This window comes from Lontra canadensis, unplaced genomic scaffold (genome assembly GCF_010015895.1).
Source record: "Lontra canadensis isolate GAN:19392208 unplaced genomic scaffold, GSC_riverotter_1.0 scaffold22, whole genome shotgun sequence".
Taxonomy (NCBI): domain Eukaryota; kingdom Metazoa; phylum Chordata; class Mammalia; order Carnivora; family Mustelidae; genus Lontra; species Lontra canadensis.
In genome coordinates, this window is record NW_022631016.1 from 15,846,029 (window position 1) to 15,867,315 (window position 21,287).

The 21,287-nt window shown below is 36.9% G+C and overlaps 1 protein-coding gene across 1 annotated transcript in view; it reads right to left on the bottom strand.

The window, feature by feature from the left end:
- The window catches only part of CDH18 (cadherin 18), a 970,896-nt gene that overhangs the window by 724,815 nt on the left and 224,794 nt on the right, over positions 1-21,287 (bottom strand). The gene's annotated exons all lie outside the window — the stretch shown is intronic.

Sequence of the window (21,287 nt, forward strand, 5' to 3'; positions counted from 1 at the left end):
TTTATCTGGTCTGTGGGAATCAAGAAGTAAAGAAAAACATGTAAAACATGCTTCAATGTAAAGAACTGTCTTTTAACCTAAGATTTTGACTTTATCTCTTGAATATTAAGTATTTGTATTTATGAGATCTTGGTCATATTTTATGGCAATTTTTTTCAAATTTTTAATTCTTCCTATACAAAATCATTGGTGTTCCTTAGAAATGACTTGACCAATAAAATCCCCAAAACAAGGAGCCTTTGGCACCCGGGTATCTTTTTTTAGTTCTATCTTCCTAATGTGCCATCCTTCCCCACTCTACTGGCTTTTGATTCTCTGCCGCTGTGATTTGCCTCATCTAATTGCCACATACATTAAAGACCATGCACTTTAACTCAACACTAAATTAGTTTGATACTTGAATGATTTGAAATATCAAGAAGCTGTACATTCCAGTAAATCAAATACACTCCCTGTATTAAGAGAATTCTAACTGGGGAGACAGCAAAAGCATGGATCCCTCAAATTCTCTGGTATGGAGGACTTCCTATTGCCATGCCTAAGAGGACTGAGGGTGAACCACAGATGTGTTTTTTGACACTCGAGATAAACAATATCTTAAACCTCCTCTGCTTAAGGTGTTTATTTGTCCCTCTATGCAGAGCATAAAGCTAGTGTGTGATGTGTTACTGTTTGTATTTCAAAACACCTACATAGATATGATATAATTGAATTGTTTAAATAACTCCAAAATGAGAATTATTTGAGGATCAGCATGATTCATAATTCAGACTTATTTACATATGCTTTTCTACACAAAGAACAGTGCAACATTGATATGCAAATCAGAGAAGTGGAGAGGATCCTTGGCTTCTCCCTTTGTTCTTAACAAAAGGACATGAAGGTGCATCGGTATTCTAAGGTCTGAGCAGCTCAGGTGTCTAAAGAAGTCTTGAATTGCGAGTCTGCTACTCTTTGAATGTGTTAGCCAAGGAGAGGCTGTAAAAGTCCTTAGTGTGCAATGTAAGAAAAAACATTTTTATGACAGGTACCTCCAACTTCTACTGCCTCACTTGAGTCTACTGAAGGTCTTAAAGCATCAGGTATGGATACAGGCACCAAACTTTCAGATAACCTGTTCCAGAAGGAGCCATGTGGCTTTGGCCCTTCTCTTCTCAGACTTCTCAGAAGTCTGCTGCACAGGCTAACAATGATAGCTCCATTTTTCTATGTGATATCAACAATGTTCACCTGGGTAAAGGGTCCAAGTGCAGCCAAGGCAGAGAAGACAATTATTTCAAAGAAATGCAATGTCACAGTGCAATTACATTTTAGTAATGAACTCTGGGGTTGTCATATTACCATGTGTCTAAAATATACTTATCACAGATTTTTTAAATGTAAGTATTAAACACACTGCAAATATAATTTATGGCTGACCATGATGAATTATCTAGCTTACGTATGACTGTTTAATATTATTACCTATGCTTCTAATGGCCTCCACAAACATTCAGTTGAGGCTTTCTCTTCCCAACATGTCATAATTTTTATAATATTATCTAATAAACCCTTCCTGAAAATCAAAGCATCTTCTAACTTTCTCCATTTCTTTGGGAATCACTTAGCTTTTTGAGAAGTCCATACAAAATAGTAGTAATATAGAAGAGCAAAATTCATAGATGATGTATTTTTGAAAAATAAAAAATATAAGTTCAAGCCCCAAGAGATACATTATTTATAAATTCATATAGGAACATAGAACACAAAACTTAATGCTGTGCACATATGTAAGATTCATTAATTTAAGAAAGATTCCTTATTGTTTGTCCATAAATTTGCTTGGCATTGGGAATTGAAGGAAGACCAACAAAACAAGGTCATTGCCCTCATTGAACTTACAGTCTAGTTGTAGCAAAAGAATAACTCAAATTATCAAATTATTAGCAAATGACTCAAGTTACTCAAATTATTATTATTATTTTCCAACTCTGGTGGTTAGGAGGAAAATACAAAATGTGTTGAGAACATGTAACACAGAGCTCAATCCTCATCTGGGGATGAGGGACAAATTTCCTGAAAAATGACTTGAAATTATATAATAGAATAAATCCTAAAGCAGGAGATGCATGACAACTTAAAAGAATCCAAAAGAAGGAATCCAGTATGGTTGATGGGCAAGGTCAAGGACAGTGTGGAATGATGTGGAGGCTTTTATCCTAAGAGCAATGGAAAATCCACTGAAGAGATTTGGGCAGGAGAGTCACATGAATGAATTTTATGTTTTAAAATGATCTTTTGGGCTTTCATGTTGTGAATAGATCTCAGGGGACAGAGAAGGTGTGAGGAGAACTGTTAGTAGCTTATTGGGTAGTTCGAGGAAGATATGATAACAGCTTGTCTCAGAGAATTTATCAATGAGAGACATCCAACACACAGTACAATTTTTGCAAATTTTCTCTCACATCAAAGAAAACAAAGCCCTAAACAGCAATGCAGATTAAACTCAGAACCACACTAGAGAGGACATTATCTCATTCACACATGTTAAGGATAAAAAAGCAGTAATGTCTTAAGAGATTCAAGTGAACTGTTTGCATTGTATTTCACATGCATTTATTTGTGAAATGGAAGCCAAAAAGGAGCTAAGTGGTATTTCCTTTCTCTTGATATTTACTTATTTCTCATTAAGCAACAGCTATCCCAAGCCATAACCAAGAGATAGGATACTGTGTGAACCTCACTCAAGAACTCTTCCTAATACTCTCAAAACGCTCCTCCCAGTAACAGTCTCCATGGACACAATCTAACACTAACTGGTCTTTATTTTTTCACAATGATTAGTTCAGTTTGACGTTAACTTAAAACATTCACATTTTTATAAACATCGGTGAAAGTCAGATATATTTAATTTGGAAGTAAAAACACTCATTTTATGGCCTTTAGCTAAATTGAGTGTTTTTAGTTGAAAAATGCATATTAAGATGAAAAGCCTCCCCCCACCCTCTTAAAGCAGCATACATCACGAATGCCTGGAGTTGTTTATTTGTGTCTTTGAAGACTGCTGCTTTTGTGGACTGATTTTCAAACGTTTCACAGCAAACTGTTTAGAGTTTAAATCTGTTTAGTTTGTATGGTTGGAAAGACAAAAAGAGGTTTTCTTTTCTATTTTGAAGCATTTTTTCATGCATGCAAAGGAAAACAGGGAGGAGAAGTGGTTGCACATATTTAATAAGCTTTGAAAACACCAAGAATAATGAAAAAATGATGAAAGCAAATACTTAAATAAACAAGTGTTAGAAAGCAGCGATGAAGTTGTCAAGGAAGTCATATTTTCCACTGTTTTTCTAAATCACAAAGGTCCAAGAACATGGTGTACTAAATCACTATCTCTTGACCAGCGAGAGAACTGTTATACCTCAGCCATAAAAATCCACAGGCGAAGGTAGCCAAAAATAGATAACTACATGCCTTTCTCTCTACGATGCATCGTTTTGTTGTATGTGAAAGTCAATAATTCCAGTGATCACAGATACCCCATAAACCTCATGAAGTTTTAACGACCACACATAGGAGCAATACTTAGGGCACCCATTCAGCTTATGACATTGGTTAGAGGGTTGGCTCTAATCTAAAATATGAAGTTAGGGGTGCCTGGGTGGCTCAGTGGGTTAAGCCTCTGCCTTCGGCTCAGGTCATGATCTCAGGGTCCTGGGATCGAGCCCCACATCAGGCTCTCTGCTCAGCAGGGAGTCTGTTTCCCCCTCTCTCTCTGCCTGCCTCTCTGCCTACTTGTGATCTCTGTCTGTCAAATAAATAAATAAAAATCTTTAAAAAAAAATCAAAATGCGTGTCTGACTTGATGATTTAATGGAGCATATAATTCCTGGGAAGGTTTTTTGTTTTGTTTTGTTTTCTATTGGACAATTATTGAAAACAGCAATACTGCTGCCCAAATTGTAGAAAAAATATATATAAGAAATTAACTTATCACTACCTGTGTGACACGTGGCCAACTGAAAAACAGTGGGAATGCTTTCTGTCACTTCTTGAGAGCAATTTTACTCAAATTCCACTACAGAGTGCTCACACACTTGGAGAAACCATAGTGAGGTAACAACAGGCATGAACTATGTATTCAGTTTTTGTTTACTCTGTGTTGTTAATTGAGCTTGCATCCCTCTATAACCATTAGTCCCGTAGCCTTGCTATCTTTTCTTTCAGTTTCAGTAAGAACTGAAAATGTTTCTTCTATTGCCTTGAATTCTAGCATTTCTCTCTACTTGCTCTTTTATCCCTCTTTATCCACATAACTGTGTTCACTCTCTCTCATTGTTTTGTTTTGTTTTGTTTTTAAATCTGCGTCCTCTTATATAACATAGTGAAGAAACGTGGGACACCGAAGCCAAAGGAATCTGGATGTGAATTGTGATGCTGTCTCTTAACACTGTGCAAAATGAGAAAATTGTTTCACTTTTTAATGAACTGAATGAGGAAATACATTAAATGCTTCATGAAATAACATTATAAATAGTGGAAGTGCTACAAGGTTTCACTCACTTTCCTTCCTTTCTCTCCACTATTTGTGTTTAGGCGCCTTCTCTTCTAAAAACAAACCAGGTCAAAAACCTCAACCTGGGACGCCTGGGTGGCTCAGTGGATTAAAGCCTCTGCCTTCCACTCGGGTCCTGATCCCAGGGTCCTGGGATCGAGCCCCATGTCGGGCTCTCTGCTCAGTGGGGAGCCTGCTTCCTCCTCCTCTCCTGCCTCTCTGCCTACTTGTGATCTCTATCTATCAAATAAATAAATAAATAAATAAAAACAAAAAACAAAATCTCAACCTTTCATTACCATGTAGTTTATTCAATAATGTAAAATCTGTGTCCTTTCATGCTAAAACTCTTCAGGCACCTGCTGTCCTTGTTGATTCCATGCCTTGTTGACCATTATAACTAGTTCGTAATCCAGATGTTATTCCTCTGCTTTATTTGAGGGGGTAAAAAAACAACAACTCAGGACTTAAATGTTTAAGATTAATGGTAATATTAGGAAATAATATCCCAATGCTGTTTTTATGAATTTAGAAAACCACATAATGATACTTTTCTCTAAATCAATATTTTTATTAATAGACATTTTTCTGAATCTATTAAGTTGAATTCTACAAACTAATATATAGTAACACACAACAGTCAGTAAGAATAATAATAGTAAATTATTGTTGAAATCTAATAACTCTAAAATCTAATAATTCCTACATGGCTTGCAGAAAAATGTTGAGAAATTTACTGAAAAAATGTAGAAAAACTATTTCACAAGGGTGTTCTTCATGAGTAATGTCTATTCCCTTCTCAAAGTAACATGAAGGGGAATAATACGTATGAAGACAACAGCTAGTTTGTTAATGCAAGCAATGTGTACTTATCTGATAAACAAAACAAAGCAAAACAAAACATATCATTATGCATATACACAATGACTTTAATATGTTCAGGAAAAAACAAAAACTAACAACTAAAGCTTAAAAGTCTTGATTTCTGCTTTACTTTATTTCTTTAGTTTTACTTGCATACCTCACTTCACCCAACTCTATTAAACACACCACCAGGTGGTACCCGGTGTCTCAAGCCAAACACCTCGGAGGAGTTCATCTCCTTTGCTGTCACTGTCCCAGTTTCTACTGGCTTCTCTCCCAAACTGTCTCTCCTTCTAATATACCATACCCCACCTGACCACATTTTATTTCTCCAAAACAGCATACCAATCTCATTCCCAACTTGTAGATTCTGCACCTGAGTTTCCCTGTGCTTGAAACCCTCATACCCCAGATCTGACATCTTTTCATACTTTACTTCCAAAGCAACTCTGAGGGGCACCTGGATAGCTCAGCTGGTGAAGCCTCAGACTCTTGGCTTCTGCTTGAGTCAAGAGCTCAGGGTCGTGATCTCATGGTTGTCACACTGAGCCCCACGCCAGGGCTCAGGGGGAAGTCTGCTTTTCTTCTCCCTCTCCCTCTTTCTGCCACCCCTCACCGCTCTGCTCATGTGTTTGCTCTCTCCCCTCTCTCTCCAATAAATAAATAAATCTTAGAGCAACTATCATTTCCTCACAGAGATTCCAATACCGTCAGAGCCCCATCTTATGAGCCTGTGTGTGTAGGTCAATGCTAAGGTCCTACCACTCTAAACGTTAGCTTATTTTTCAGGCTGTTTACAGTCTCTGGCCCTAACAAGAATGTAATCTTAAATGTAGAGATTTGGGGGGTTTTGTATGTTTGTTTTTGTTTGTTTGGTTTTTAGTAATGACTATTCCCAGAACTAAGAGTATTGACTGACACATATTAGCGTCTTAATAAATGTTTACTGAATATATAAATAACACATAGATAAGCATGGCAGATTAAAACCATCTTTAGAATGGGAGCCCCCGGGTGGCTCAGTGGATTAAGCTGCTGCCTTTGGTTCAGGTCATGATCCCAGGGTCCTGGGATCGAGCCCCGCATCTGCCTCAGCATCCCTGCTGAGCAGAGAGCCTGCTTCCCCCTCTCTCTCTGCCTGACTCTCTGCCTACTTGTGATCTATCTGTCAAGTAAATAAAAATAAAATCTTTAAAAAAAAAAAAAAGAAGAAAACCATCTTTAGAATGGAAGTCAATCAATACTGACTCTTCTTCTAACTAGCAGTATGAAACTTGAGAAGACGCATAAACCCTCAAGGAATTCAGTTTTGTTTTTAATAAAACAGGGTGGGTGAGTTAGACATTTTCCATTTTTAAGACATTTTCAATATATTAAGATGGCCTTTTACCTTCATAAAAATTATTCCTTTAGCTTCAATATTATTCAATTTTTATTTGAGGAATTTGTGAATTTATGCAAATGATATCAGAGAGGTGATTTCATGCAAATGATCTAAAAAAACTAAAAAAATAATGATGTTAAGAGACAGCCAAAAACAGCAATTTGAGTTCTCTTATCACACGATAGTCAAGTGACTATGACATTATGGTTGTAGATAAATATCATAAAATCACAGTACTCCGATTATTCCAATGCCGGCTAGTGTTATTTCATCAAAAAAAGAAAAAAAAACAAATTTTATTCTGTGGGATACACATAACTACTTAATAAAAAACATGGTGCTAATTTGAAGCAGTTCTTTCTCTGAATAGAAGCTGTCAAATTTATTAAATTTGAATTAATTGGACATTCCTTGGCTTTGTAATGAGATAACACACTAATTAGAGCCCTACACTTAACTTGGAAATGTACACCTATTTTGACCTTGGATAAGAGAGAAGAGAAAGTTGATGACAGAAAAGCAATATGATAGCAAGTAAAGGCAGAGACAGGAAGGAAAAAAAAAGAGGGAGAGAGAGAGGAAGAGAAAAGAAATGGAGAAAGACAGAAAGAGCAACCACATTAAAATTAAAATCTTATTTTGATTGTGCAGTTGTGCTTTTCCTGAAGAGAACATTTAAACAAGGTTTACACTGTTCTATGTTTCCACTATTAGATATTTTCTGCATTAATTTATTTTCCTATTAAAAGATTTGGTAAACACTTTCCTTATGAACAGTAGAGATTTTTATAAAGACTAAAAATACCTTATGGTAGACATCAGCATGTAGCCACACATTAAATAACAAAAAATGGAAGTGATGTTTAGACAGCAAAATTAATTTTCTATTAATGGCAGAAAACAATAAATTATTAACCGACTATTTTTTGTCTGAGATATAACATCCTAAATCAATTAAACTTTTGTTTTTACACTTAGAATTTCATTATCTTTTTCTGAGAAGCATGTAATCATACAATAAATGTCCAGGAACATCTTTAAATTTCAGCAAATGTCAGAGCAGAATAAATTCTAAGTGAAGCGTAAGTCATTGCTGACAGCTGTGTAAAGAAGCATTTATTTAAATGTAATTTCATATTCCCTGACTTGGAAGTACAATTGAGATTATACATAAATTATATAGAATGAAGACACCTCTGCTTAAAATTTTATATTATAGGATAAATCTTTTTATTTTTTCTCCACCTTAAAAAGGCATTATTTCTATGTTTTGTCTTTTGCAAAAGAACGATTTAAGATGATACATTCAATAATTTAAAAATACACTTTTGTTAGTACAAATATCTATGAGTATAAAATGATCTTCATTGTTTTATATAAATAATTCTCAAGGGACTGTAATTGACTGAAGTAAGTATGTGCTTCAGATGACAAGCCTGACTGAGCTTAAATTAAGTTCATTTTTTATGCAAACATCAAAATGATACTTTTGGATGACAACATATTTTATTTACAATAAAATATTTTATAGTTGGGATGATCATGTTGACATTCTGAATTTTGTAATTAATAATTATATAACTACTCACAAACATAAATATCTTTTTGCATAAGGATGATAGGAGTGTCAGCTAGTTTCCAATGTAAAATTTCAAAAAAATGTTCTGAGAATTTGTAGACCCACAAAATGTAAACAAAATTAAATTTATGTCCAAATAATTTTGGCAAATGCTACATGATATTTCTCTGCTTGACCTTATTGACCTTAAAATGCAAAGTAGTTAATGGAAACTTTTCAGTTTTTATAAAGCTTTTTTTTTTTTTTTTAATTTACTTATTTGACAAAGAGAGAGAGATCACAAGTAGGCAGAGAGGCAGGCAGAGAGAGAGGAGGAAGCAGGCTCCCTGCCTAACAGAGAGCCTGATGCGGGGCTCGATCCCAGGACCCTGAGATCATGACCTGAGCTGAAGGCAGAGGCTTAACCCACTGAGCCACCCAGGAGCCCCAAAACTTTTTAGTTTTTAACCCACAATTACCATTACATTATTGACCAAGAAGCTGCTATCATTGTTGTAGTTATTGTTTTGTTTGACTTACTTTATTTTGTAACACCTATTAGCGCCTGGTGGAATAGTAGTAGACCCTAGGGAAATGCTGGTCTAACTTTAAGTGAGAAAATGGAAAATTCAAGCTTATCAAGCACAATGGAAGGCAAGATAAGAAAAAGAAGTTGCAGGGTCTTTATTTTTATTATTTTTTTTATCCTTTCTTTTTTATTCGACCAAAATGGAAGTTTATTTACAGATTCCCCACAAAAATGACTAACACTTCTTTATACAAGCCTGAATGAAAAAGACCATCCTGCAAGGGTCCCAGGCAAGAGTATAAAGCAAGAAAATGCATCTACAGTGCCTTTCCACAATCAGAGTTTTTGTTGATGTCCTCGGTTTCCCTCTACGCACCGCTTAGGGATCATTGGGAAACTATAGCTCTTTAAGGAGCTTTGTTTGGAATAGTGCCTCACATTCTAAATCCCTCTGTACTTGTTCATCTCATGAAAAGCCACCTGGTCGGTTTTGTCACTTCCTCACGATCCTGCTCTGTTTTTCTGATTTCTAGCTGTCTTGTTTACTTCTTCCTTTATTAAGGTACATTGTACTTGTTTTGTCATTCCTCTGCTAGAGATGCTCCAATTGATTTTGGTTTTGTTTTCGTTTTTGTTTTTAATCAGAAGATGTGCACATATGTAAACCTGGAAACTGAAGCTCTCGATGTTTTACAAATGTTCTACTATTTGATTTTTGGAGATCTATAATCAAGTTAAAACCAAAGTACCCACATTCCAAGACTCAGTATGGGTGTTGGTTTTTCTGCAAGCTCCCCTGTGTTCACTACTTCTTTCTGGAACTGTGTTCTATTTTCTTCTGTTTTTTTTGTATTTACCCATGAATAAATTAAAGTCAGTACATTGCTTGCTTTACATATCATTGTATTTTTAGGGACTTGACTAATCTAAAGTTAAAATACCTTAATCTTAATGGTGAACTTTGGTGAACTTTTGGTGAATGGTCACCAAAGAAGAAGGGGTTAAAATTTGAGGTCTGTGTGATGACTTCTCACCTTTTAGATTGTCCACCCAAATTTGGTTATACACAGGACTTTCTCAAAATGGTCTGTAAAATTACACATCCATCTTCATAATATAGAAACTGTATATAGTGCTGGGAACAGATCAAAACACAACATCACATAGGAACAGAGTCAGAAAACGAATTAATGTGGGCACAATGTGTATAGTTCTCTCTCTTGCCCCTGATTTGATGTTCTAATCATCTCATTTTACATCTTAATTATACATTTTAATTAACCTTGATGAAGACATGACAAACCTGAACTCCTGATACATGAATGTATGACTCTTATATTCTAATTTCCAAGCCACTTACTAGTAGTTCTTTGCATTAAATATACGAAGAAACCGTGGGCACAGTACCACAGTGTTACTGTGAATTTGTGTCACAGTAATATGGCCACTTTTTGTTGTTGTTATTCCATGGCATGTTTGTGTTAGTTTGCTCTCAGATAAAGATCTGAATGTGGGCACCTGGGTGGCTCAGTGAGTTAAGGGTCTACCTGCAGCTCAGGTCATGATCCCAGACTCCTAGGATCAGGCCCTGCATCAGGCTCCCTGCTCCGTGGGGAGTCTACTTCTCCCTATGCCTCTCTTGGTCTGCCTCTCATGAATGAATAAAATCTTAAAAAAAAAAAAAATTGAATGTGGTTGTTGGTAATGAGTATAGTTGGAGAAAGATATATATAGGAATCATAAAATAAGACCAAGAACCACGCAAAATTTAAAATTCTTTAGTCTGCTTTTACCTACAGGCGCTTTTACACAGACCTTGGTTTCCTCAACTTGGAAGTCAAAAAATACGATCATTTCTGTATTCTCACGGAGAAAGCACTACGCAGTGCATAGCCAAGGTGAACCAAAAAGAAGTGATGACGTACAAATGTAACAGACTGAGAGCTGTTGTGCACAGTCAGAAACCTAAAGCATGAAACCTGGACCTCGGTTTCCTTAATGGGATCTAATCTTTCTGAAACCCCCGCTTCTGTCTGGGAGAGGAAAAGTTCATGTTGCTCTTTTACGATTTTCCAGGCACTCTCATTTTGAAACAGTTTTAGTCAGGTACATAGTCATCCAATTTCAAGTATTTTTTTTTTTTTTAAGATTTAATTTATTTATTTGACGGAGAGAGACATCACAAATAGGCAGAGAGGCAGGCAGAGAGAGGGGAGGAAGCAGGCTCCCTGCTGAGCAGAGAGCCCGATGCGGGGCTGGATCCCAGGACCCTGAGATCATGACCTGAGCCGAAGGCAGAGGCTTAACCCACTGAGCCACCCAGGCGCCCCCAATTTCGAGTATCTGTATCTCACTTATTCTCCAAGATTTCTCTTTGAGATTTCTCCTCCCCAGGATCCCTCTCTACCTAACCTGTGTGCCCGCCAGCAAAGGGGAAGCCATGCCTAGTCCCCAATCCCGTCTCCAGGGTTCTGGCGGCGTCTGGATCGCAGACACCTCTCACTTCTCCTCCTAATGAGGCTGGCTTTCTTGTCTCCCTTCCCCAGTCTCTACTGCAGACAACACTAGCGGCCAGCGCTCCACAAAGCCACCATGGAGGGGAAGTTCTTTGTCCTCTGACAAGCCTCTTGGAGCTGTTTGGGATTCCACACTGGCTTTCATGTACCCGTGGAAACTCACTGATGCTTGGTATATATTTCATGAAAGCCCAGGCTGTTTTTTTTTGTTGTTTTTTTGTCTTCGTTTTTGTTTTTGTTTTTGTTTTTCTTTTCTATGCCCCCTCCTAGGCTTTGTCTTTTTGGCCTGGAAACGTTAAACATATTCTCCAGGTTCTATAGCTTAGCATAGTTCACAAAGGGGTGTTAATTACTTATGTTTAGGGACACCTGGGTGGCTCAGTGGGTTAAGCCTCTGCCTTTGGCTCAGCTCCTGATCTCAGGGTCTTGGAATCGAGCCCTGCATCAGGCTCTCTGCTCAGCAGGGAACCTGCCTACCCCTCTCTAGTGTAAAAGCAAGATTTTACCGGAGCTTTCGCCATCCTGGAACTGGAGAAAGACAGCATTTTGCCTGGGATTATCAATAGCCTTCTCAAACACAATTCCCAAAACTTCCTTCTTCTCCAGACTCAAAGGCCCTTTGATCCCTTGCTCATATACTGTTGTACCTAACTTAATATATAAAAATCCATGCTTTGTTGTTCAAGCAGGTAGGAGAAGAGCCTCGGTACTGTGACTTCAAAATCGTATGACTTTGGGGAGTGCCCTGAATCTTGAAACTTCATTTCCTTTCTCCTCAGAACACATGTTAACACTATGTCATAGTATCATGGTGAAGATTAAATGGAATTGCTTATATAAAGTCCTAAGCCAAACCCTGTACAAATATGCTCAATAAATTTCAACTATTTCAAACAAGACTCCCTTGTAAAATTACAGCTAAGCTATTAATTAGAGATTCCAAACTGAGACCCAGGCAAAAATAACTCTTCAAAGAACAGGATGAAATGACAAAAAGTAGCCTGACAGAGTAATTTTAACTGTTCTGTTTTCATTTTTATAGTGACCCTTTGAAATTATAATCTTCATAAGGAAATGCATTTTGCTAACTATCTGAAGTAAATAGAATAATCAAGACAATTTGCAAGACAATTGTCCATGACTTTGATTCCTTTTGTCACATCGTGTGTCAAAACATTAAAAGTAAGCTTTTATTTTAATTAACATAAAAATGGAGAAAGAACAGCCTTCACTACAACAAAGAGTATGTTATTAAATGGAATAGGTCAAAAAGAAAAGCAGGCTGAAATGATACACAACACAGATGATCTTTGTCATATGGTCTGTGTTTAGTCTCCAATGTGAATAAGTACTTAAAAGTAATTCATGTGGTGAATGAAAAGGATCAAGCACTTGAAATTAGCCAAGCGTGGGAAAAATTAACATATTTTAAGGCAGGCCACCATCACTAAGATGTCATATCGTAAATCCTGTGTTTGTTCACTAGAATCTAACTATGCTATAGAGACCATAGTGCATTATATTAATATTAGGCCCCTGACTGTAGACTTAAGGATTATGTGAAAAAATGCTATCTGGGAGCCCAATTTCAAGACTTATTTTTCTTTACTCCGTAACTTTGGTCCTTCATTTATAATTCACATGAATAACACAGTATTTGCCTTTAAGAAACGATATTATGCATTTTTAAAAGCCAGAGATTCCATTCTGTTTCACGAGAATGCACTTGGCATTAAACAGTGCATGGGCTGCTTTTTCAGGAATAGTGTTTTGTTTGTTTTATATGCTTGAAATTCAGTATGGTACACAGATAGTAAGATATGTTTTCCTTCTCAGTTTAAATTAAAAAAAAAAAAATTCTAACTGACCAAATTCTCACCCTTTGGTTTTTTGGTATGCATTGCTTCCAAAGAGAAATCCTTTTTTTTTGAAAATCAAATAGATATTGTGGCAATAGACTAACTTATTTCTTTTGCATTTATGTATTTGGGATTTTTTTTTTTTCTTAAGGCCTATAGTTTGCAACCGCTATTCTAAATACTTTCTGTTGTAATTAATTGCAAGCATTGAGGACTTTATAAGGAAAACGTATAGCACAGCTATAAGAATTAATTTTTCTTTCACAGTATCTGCAATCCTGGTGCTCAATATCTTAATTCAGTTGGATATTTGTAATAGAAATATTTATGAAAATGCTTGTGTACCTAAATTTATAGAAAGTAAGTCAATTAGTGCCATTAGAGTAACGTGCTAATAAAATCGTGTGGCAATATCTCTCCTAATTTAGGCCTATTATTTTTGCACTGCCAAAATTCTCCAGGAAAAGACTGCACATTTCAAAGCAACTAATTACTCTCCAAATACATATCATTCAATTACAAAAAGAAATACAGCCCAGCACCCTGCAATGTATAAGAGAATGGATCAATTCAAATCCAAGTATGACTAATCTATAGATTTTAAAATTTTAGGAGACACATTCAAATCCTCTCTGATGCCTAAGCAATTCATGTATGGGGAAAAAACTGTGAGTTTCTACATAAAGGAAAATATCACTGGAGGTCTTCAATACAGAGCTAATCATTGCCTACCACTGTCTGCCAATGATCTGATTCTGCCTGGCACGGGGAAGGCAGTCTATGCCACTCACAGTTCAAAGCTGTACAAATTCTATCTAGTGGAGGGACCGTCAATCTTCCAACAAAAAAACAATTTTGCAAATACCAACAAAACAAACAAAGGCAATTTAGCATCCATGAAGACATTTCAGTATTCTATATCTATGTATGTATGGATTAAACTTTGAATTCTTTTTGAATCAGTTGTAACATCTTACCAGATACCTCATTAAAGAGCACAGTAGGGGGCACCTGGGTGGCTTAGTGGATTAAAGCCTCTGCCTTAGGCTCAGGTCATGATCTCAGGGTCCTAGGATCGAGCCCTGTGAGCCCCACATCAGACTCTCTGCTCAGTAGGGAGCCTGCTTCCTGCTCTCTCTCTCTCTCTCTCTTCCTGCCTCTCTGCCTACTTGTGATCTTTCTCTGTCAAATAAATAAATAAAATCTTAAAAAAAAAAATAAAGAGCACAGTAGATCTCCACTTGGCAATTATTTAATATTGGTGTGAGATCAGCATTTACCCTTAAAAACTATGTCCTTTAATAATTATTTTCTCTGAGCCCAAGCCTCCTTCATCTATAACTTGGGAGTAATAATATCCACACCTCCTGGTATTCAAAGAACTGAGTGCTTGTGAGTTTTATAAAGTTTCTAGTTCCCTGTCAGTAGGGACCATACATTAAAAACTTGTTATAATATATGTGTTCTCTCTGATGAATGTCCTTGTTCTATTTTTTTATTTATTTCAGAGAGAAGGATAGAAAGCACTGGGGGAAGGAGCAGAGGGAAAGAGAAAGAGAAACTCAAGAGATAATGCCCTGAGTGCAGAGCCCAAAGTGACGCTTTGTCTTATGACCCAGAGATCAGGACCTGAGCTGAAACCAAGAGTCAGACCTTTAACTGACAGTGCCACCCAATCACCCCTTCTCTTTTCCATCTTAAAAACAAAAATCTCCTTTCTTTTCTTTAGATTTTATTTATTTATTTATTTATTTGACAGAGAGAGAGAGAGAGAGAGCGTGTTGAAAATATTGACACACAGCACAAGGAAGATGAACCAGCACGAGTTGGGTAGGAGCAGGGAGGAGAGGAAGAAGGAGGAGAAGAGGGAGAAGCAGGCTCCCCTCTGAGGGGGAGCCGCATGTGGGGCACAATCCCGGAGCCCTGGGATCATGACCTGCGCCAAAGGCAGATGCTTAATCAACTGAGTCACCCAGGACCACCCCAAAAATCTCCTTTCTTAAGACTCAGGTTTTGTCTCCTTCCTTCTCTTTACAACCAACCTTTTCCATTGTCCACGTTTGCTGTTCATCACTATTTATATCCTTTGCAATCTGGTTTTTGCTCCCACCAATACACCTATCCCGGACCATCTATCCATGTTAGCCCTTATTTTAGTGGAGTTCACAGCAGCATTTAACACTGCTGTAATTGTGAAACAATCTCCTCTCTTGGTTTCAAGGATTTTTTGCTATTTGCTCAAGGATTTCCTCCTACCCCATTAACAATCTCTTCTTAGTCTTTAGAAATGCTCATTCCCTCCAGCCATCTTGAAGTACTCGGCACATTCCTAAGAACTTCACTTTCTACTCTAGATGCTCTTCTTAAGGGATCTCACTCTGAGTTATAGCTTCAATTACCGTGCAAAATCTCATCCATGTCACTGGTCCTCAATTTTATCTACATATTAGAATTATTTGGAATGATTTTATAGCATACTTATACATGGATCCCTTCGAGGCCAATTCCATCATGAATCTATTTCATGGGGTATCTTTTTTTTAAGATTTATTTTATTTATTTGAGAGAGAGAAAGAGAGAGTACATACGTGCACAAGCAGGGGGAGAGGCAGGGGGATAGAATTTCAAGCAGACTCCCGCTGAGCAGGGGACCAGATACAGGGCTTGATCTCACAACCCTGAGATCACAGACCCAGTAGAAATCAAGAGACAGAAGCCCAACGAACTGAGCCACACAGGCACCCTAGTGTATCTCTATTTTTACAAAGAACACCCAAATGATTCTAATATGCATACAGATTTGAGGATCCCTAGTCTAAGTGATCAACTGCTCTGAAGGGTTGAGTTACCATTCATATTTTAAAGGGTCCTACTTATCATCTCTAAATTAAACTATCTCCGAAGGCTTTAAATTTACTGTTGGACACCACACTCGAGTCCCCAAATCAAAATTTAACTTAAGCCACAAACCAATGTGGTAGCACAAGAGACAGGATTAGAGAAAGAAAATCTGAATGAGTCAAATCATTTTATGATGAAAACAAAAATTATGCAGCAAAAAACACATTTGCATTAATTTGGTTTTGAAACTGAACATAAAAGTATGATGTTGTTTTAAGAAAAAAAAATTGTATGATCAAATTAACTATTACTCCCTGTATATCTGGGACAATGGATGAGGTAATATATTCTGATCCATATGGACATATTATATCATGGGGATTGGACAATTAATTACATTGGATAATTAATGGATTGCAATCACTTATAAATAATTTACATATATGAATGATATTGTATTTGCAGATGTGTAGTGATAGTTACTTTTTAAAATTAAAATACAGAGAGCTATGAATATGCATGCTGTGCTTATACTTTTGGTAAAAATAGGTCATATTAAGCAAATTTTAGAGTTATGAAAAATTAAGAATATTAGCAATTTCTTCTAACCACTAAACTATGTATGCACATATGAACATAAACTGCTTTAATAACCAGGACTCCACTCCAAAAAAGGAGCTAGTAGCCAAAAAACATTCCCTAGGCCTATAGTGAAGATTTGCAAATGCACTGGGCCTTGACTAACACTTACTGGAGAGACACTGAAGGCAGGAACACAGCATATGAACAAAGGCACACAAATAACAGATCATTATTGAGCTATTTCTTTTGAAGTCATATTGAATTTTGGGTAGTTCTGATATCTGCATTTTAAAACTTTCTACTTATGAAAGTTTCTGTTTGATCAAACTATGTATATGTGGCTGTAACATACAGAGAACATTAAAAGGAACAGATTATTCCTGAATCAAACAGATACTGTCCTAAAAATTCTGCAAAATAATCTATAGGAAAAAAATGCTGATAAAGAGTTAGCCTTGAATTTCACTCTGCTTATATGCTGCAATATTACAGAGAAGTAGTTAATAATACTTCATAAACCTAATATTTACATGTTTCGGATGCCATGTGCCTTTGAAGTTACGGTAGATTCTGGGTTTTTTAGAGTAGTAATATTTGCTAAGATCAACATAATTTCTCATAAATAGGAAAATTACAACTAAAATTGAGTTAAAAAAATGTTTAAAAATAGTTTTGTCTTAGAAACCCCAAGTCAACGAGAATTTAAAGTAGCAAATAGATTTTTTGTCATAGAAGAAATTTATGTCATTGTGACACTATATCATAATTATATTACCTCTACATAAGTGAAATGATGGTTCTTAATAGTTGTTTACATTAATTATCAGACTTTTCCAATGGATACCTGTTGCTGAAGTAACTGTCTTGGGTAGTGAAATTAAATAATCAAATGGTACACATTTTGAGGATTATCAATACATTATTGAAGTAGAAATGGGCAATCAATTCATAAGCAAAATATTAATTTTCTACAGAATTTTCCACAGGATGCTTTGTGAAAAGGTATTATTAATATTGGCATATCATAAAGCTCACAGTCTACAAAGTACACTTTGGAAATTCTGGCCCAGTGTTACAAGGCTTATGCGAAGGCTAAAAATTAGGAGTAGAAATAAGGTAAAGATTAAAGATAGAAAGTATTTTTTTTTTTTACATTTGTCTACTCTTTGGGAAATTCAGGTATAGCAGAAAGAAGATCTGGATCTCTCTAATGTGAATAATCTTCCTATTTATTTGTCCTTTTATGTATAATAAAATGGGGTACACAGCGAGTGTATGAGAGGAAAACAATTTTTCCTCTACCCTCTAGGTTTTTGGCTGTGACCTTGTTCCTTGTAATAAAAGATAGATTAATAAGAGAAAGATGAACAGAAGTTTAATAATACCTGTATATATGTTAAACCCAGAAGAAACTGAGTAACTCCCCCGGACGGCCCTCCTTCCTGCTGGAGGAGCTATAGCGGAGCCCACCTTCCCCCAGTCTTAAGAGCCTATGCTTTGTATATTTTTTAGTAACACATCTAAAGACTTAGAGAAGCCCACAGTGTCCAGCCCTTCCTCGTTCCCAGTTATGAGTTTCAGATCAAGCAAGTCCCTCCACAGGGACTCTAGAGAATGGGGATCACACAGGCTTCTGCAAGCCCTTCTTCCCGGGAGTTCTGGTCTGCAGCAGATGAAGATGGCTTTTGTTTCATCAAGCCCTTCCCATGACATTCTTATTATTGGAGTTTATTTCCAAACATGATTATTTGACTTGTACCCAACAGATTTGATCTCAGTCATTTCCAGAACTATCCCATGTTTAGGTCAGAATGTTTAGCTTAGATTCTTATCCAAAGGTTACATACTTCTTCAAAGTTGGTGCCGGTCACATTTAAAACTTCAGGACATTTCATATTTTTCACTCTCAGAATTAACACAGCCTGTTTCCATCTTCTCCAAGTGTACCAAGTGCACCATCTACTTTGCTCACCGTGCTTAAATAGGCTTATTGATTTTTACTCCTTTTAGACTCTTTAGTGATAAGAATAGGCACTTAAAATAATTCTTGCAGTAAAAGGTCATTCGTGGGAAACACTTAAGTATATGCTTCCCTTTGACCATGGATGGAGCCTATTACCTAAAGAAAATAAGCCACCAACAAAATTAGCTTTATAAATTAAGTATGAAAATTTGTCTCCAGACATAGAACCATAACAACACTGATAGGAAATTTATTGCTGTATGGATACAAATCCAAATGCATGGGATTAAATTATATTTCCTGTTTCTTTTGTTTTGTTTTATTTTAAGATTTATGTATTTATTTGAGAGAGCGTGAATGAGTCGGAGGAGCGGCAGAGGAGAGAATCGCAAGCAGACTCTCCACTGAGTTCAGAACCTTAGCTGCTCGATCTTATGACCCGGAGATCATGACCTGAGCCAAAATCACAAGTCAGATTCTTAACCAGCTGAGCCCCCCAGGCACCCGGTATCTTTCCTGTTTTTTGTTTGTTTCTTTGTTTGAGATCTTATTTATTTATTTGAGAGAGAGGAAGAGAGGGGGTGATAGAGAGCACAAGTTGTGGGGAGGGAGAAGCAGGCTCCCCATCAGCAGGGAGCCCAGTGCTCGTTTCGAGCCCAGGAATCTGAGCCAAAGGCAGAAGCTTTGCTGACTGAGCTGCTCAGGAGCCTGTATCTTTCCTGTATTTAAAGGTAATTCTTTTCTTGTTGATTAAAGCAACTTCATTTCTTCAATTCAAAGTAGACAAGTGAGATTTAAAGACAAAAGCACTCAATCTTCTTTTTTTTCTTTTTTAAATTTTATTTATTTGACAGAGAGAGATCACAAGTGGGCAGAGAAGCAGATGGTGAGGGGTGAGGGGAGGAAAGCAGACTCCCAGCGGAGCTGAGAGCCTGATGCAGGGCTTGATCCCAGGACCCTGGGATCACGACCCCAGTTGAAGGCAGAGGCTTTAACCACTGAGCCACCCAGACGCCCCTCAATCTTTTAAGAATGTAACTCGTCAGTTGCACTGGTATGATTTTACTGGCCTTAAGGGCCATTATCTATTACAGCGTTATGCACCAATTTGTATACCTTCACCCCACAAGGGTCCATCTCTACCTGGAAGTATTATCTTTTCTACACAAGCAAGATCTTCTCTAGAAGAATCACTTTGTATGTGTACCTTGGTGGCTCAGTCAGTTAAGCATTCTTCTTCAGCTCAAATCATGATTCCAGGGTCCTGGGATTGAGCCCCCATCTGGCTCCCTGCTCAGCAGAGAGTCTGCTTCTGCCTGTCCCTCTGCCTCTGCTCCTCCCCCCTGCTTATGCTCTCTCTCTCTCTTTCAAATAATAAATAAATAAAATATTTTAAAAAAAAGGAAGAAAGAAAGAAACACTTTGTAAGGAAGGACACAATTTAAAACTTATAATTAGACAACGTTACTCCAAAAAGAAAAAGCTTTCAAGAATTAGAGTTTGAGGGGCACGTGCACCCAAATGTTTATAGCAGCAATGTCTACAATAGCCAAACTATGGAAAGAACCTAGATGTCCATCAACAGACAAATGGGTAAAGAAGCTGTGGTATATATACACAATGGAATACTATGCAGCCATCAAAAGAAATGAAATCTTGCCATTTGTGACGATGTGGATGGAATTAGAGGATATCATGCTTAGTGAAATAAGTCAATCAGAGAAAGACAACTATCATATGATCTCCCTGATATGAGGAAGTGGAGATGCAACATGGGGGGTTAAGGGGGTAGGAGAAGAATAAATGAAACAAGATGGGATTGGGAGGGAGACAAACCATAAGTTACTCTTAATCTCACAAAACAAACTGAGAGTTGCTGGGGGGAGGGTGGTCAGGAGAGAGGGGTGGGGTTATGGACACTGGGGAGGGTATGTGCTATGGTGAGTGCTGTGAAGTGTGTAAACCTTGCGATACACAGACCTGTACCCCTGGGGATAAAAATATATTATATGTTTATAAAAAAAAAAATTAAAAAAAAAGCATAAAAAAAGAATTAGAGTTTGAGTACAGATCAGTTATTCCTCATTGGTGCTGGGCAGTGAGAGTATCTTTAATGAGAGAGAACTAGAATCATATCTTGATGAAAAGGGGTTTGGGCAAATGAATGTAGGTTGAAGAGTGGGAGGAAGTCAGTCATTCCTGTCATAAGGAACAATTTATAGAATTGTAATTTGTTATGAGCAAGGATATCAAATGAATTTAAAAGATGAAAGTTCAGGGTCAGATTTTGGAATATCTTAAATACAAGAATAGGAAATGGGTAGAGATATAAAAGGGTAGTTTTTAACGTTCTGGGGATGGACAGCAACATAATCATCATTTCAAAAGTATTAATCTGAGGCGTGTTTGAAAGGCATTAGATTAATTAGAGTAATGATGAGCAGCAGAGAAATGATTCAGAGACTGTTTTAATAACTTAGCCAAGGACCAAAGAATAATGTCAGCTAATGAGACTAGGAAGGAGACATGTATTCTAAAATTCTAGAGAGATGACAAATGCAGGATCACAAAAAGCTGATAAATAAGTATTTATGGGTTGATGGGATTAGCCTAGATTATAGAACTTCATCTAATAATCACAATAAATGCATCTCTTTTTT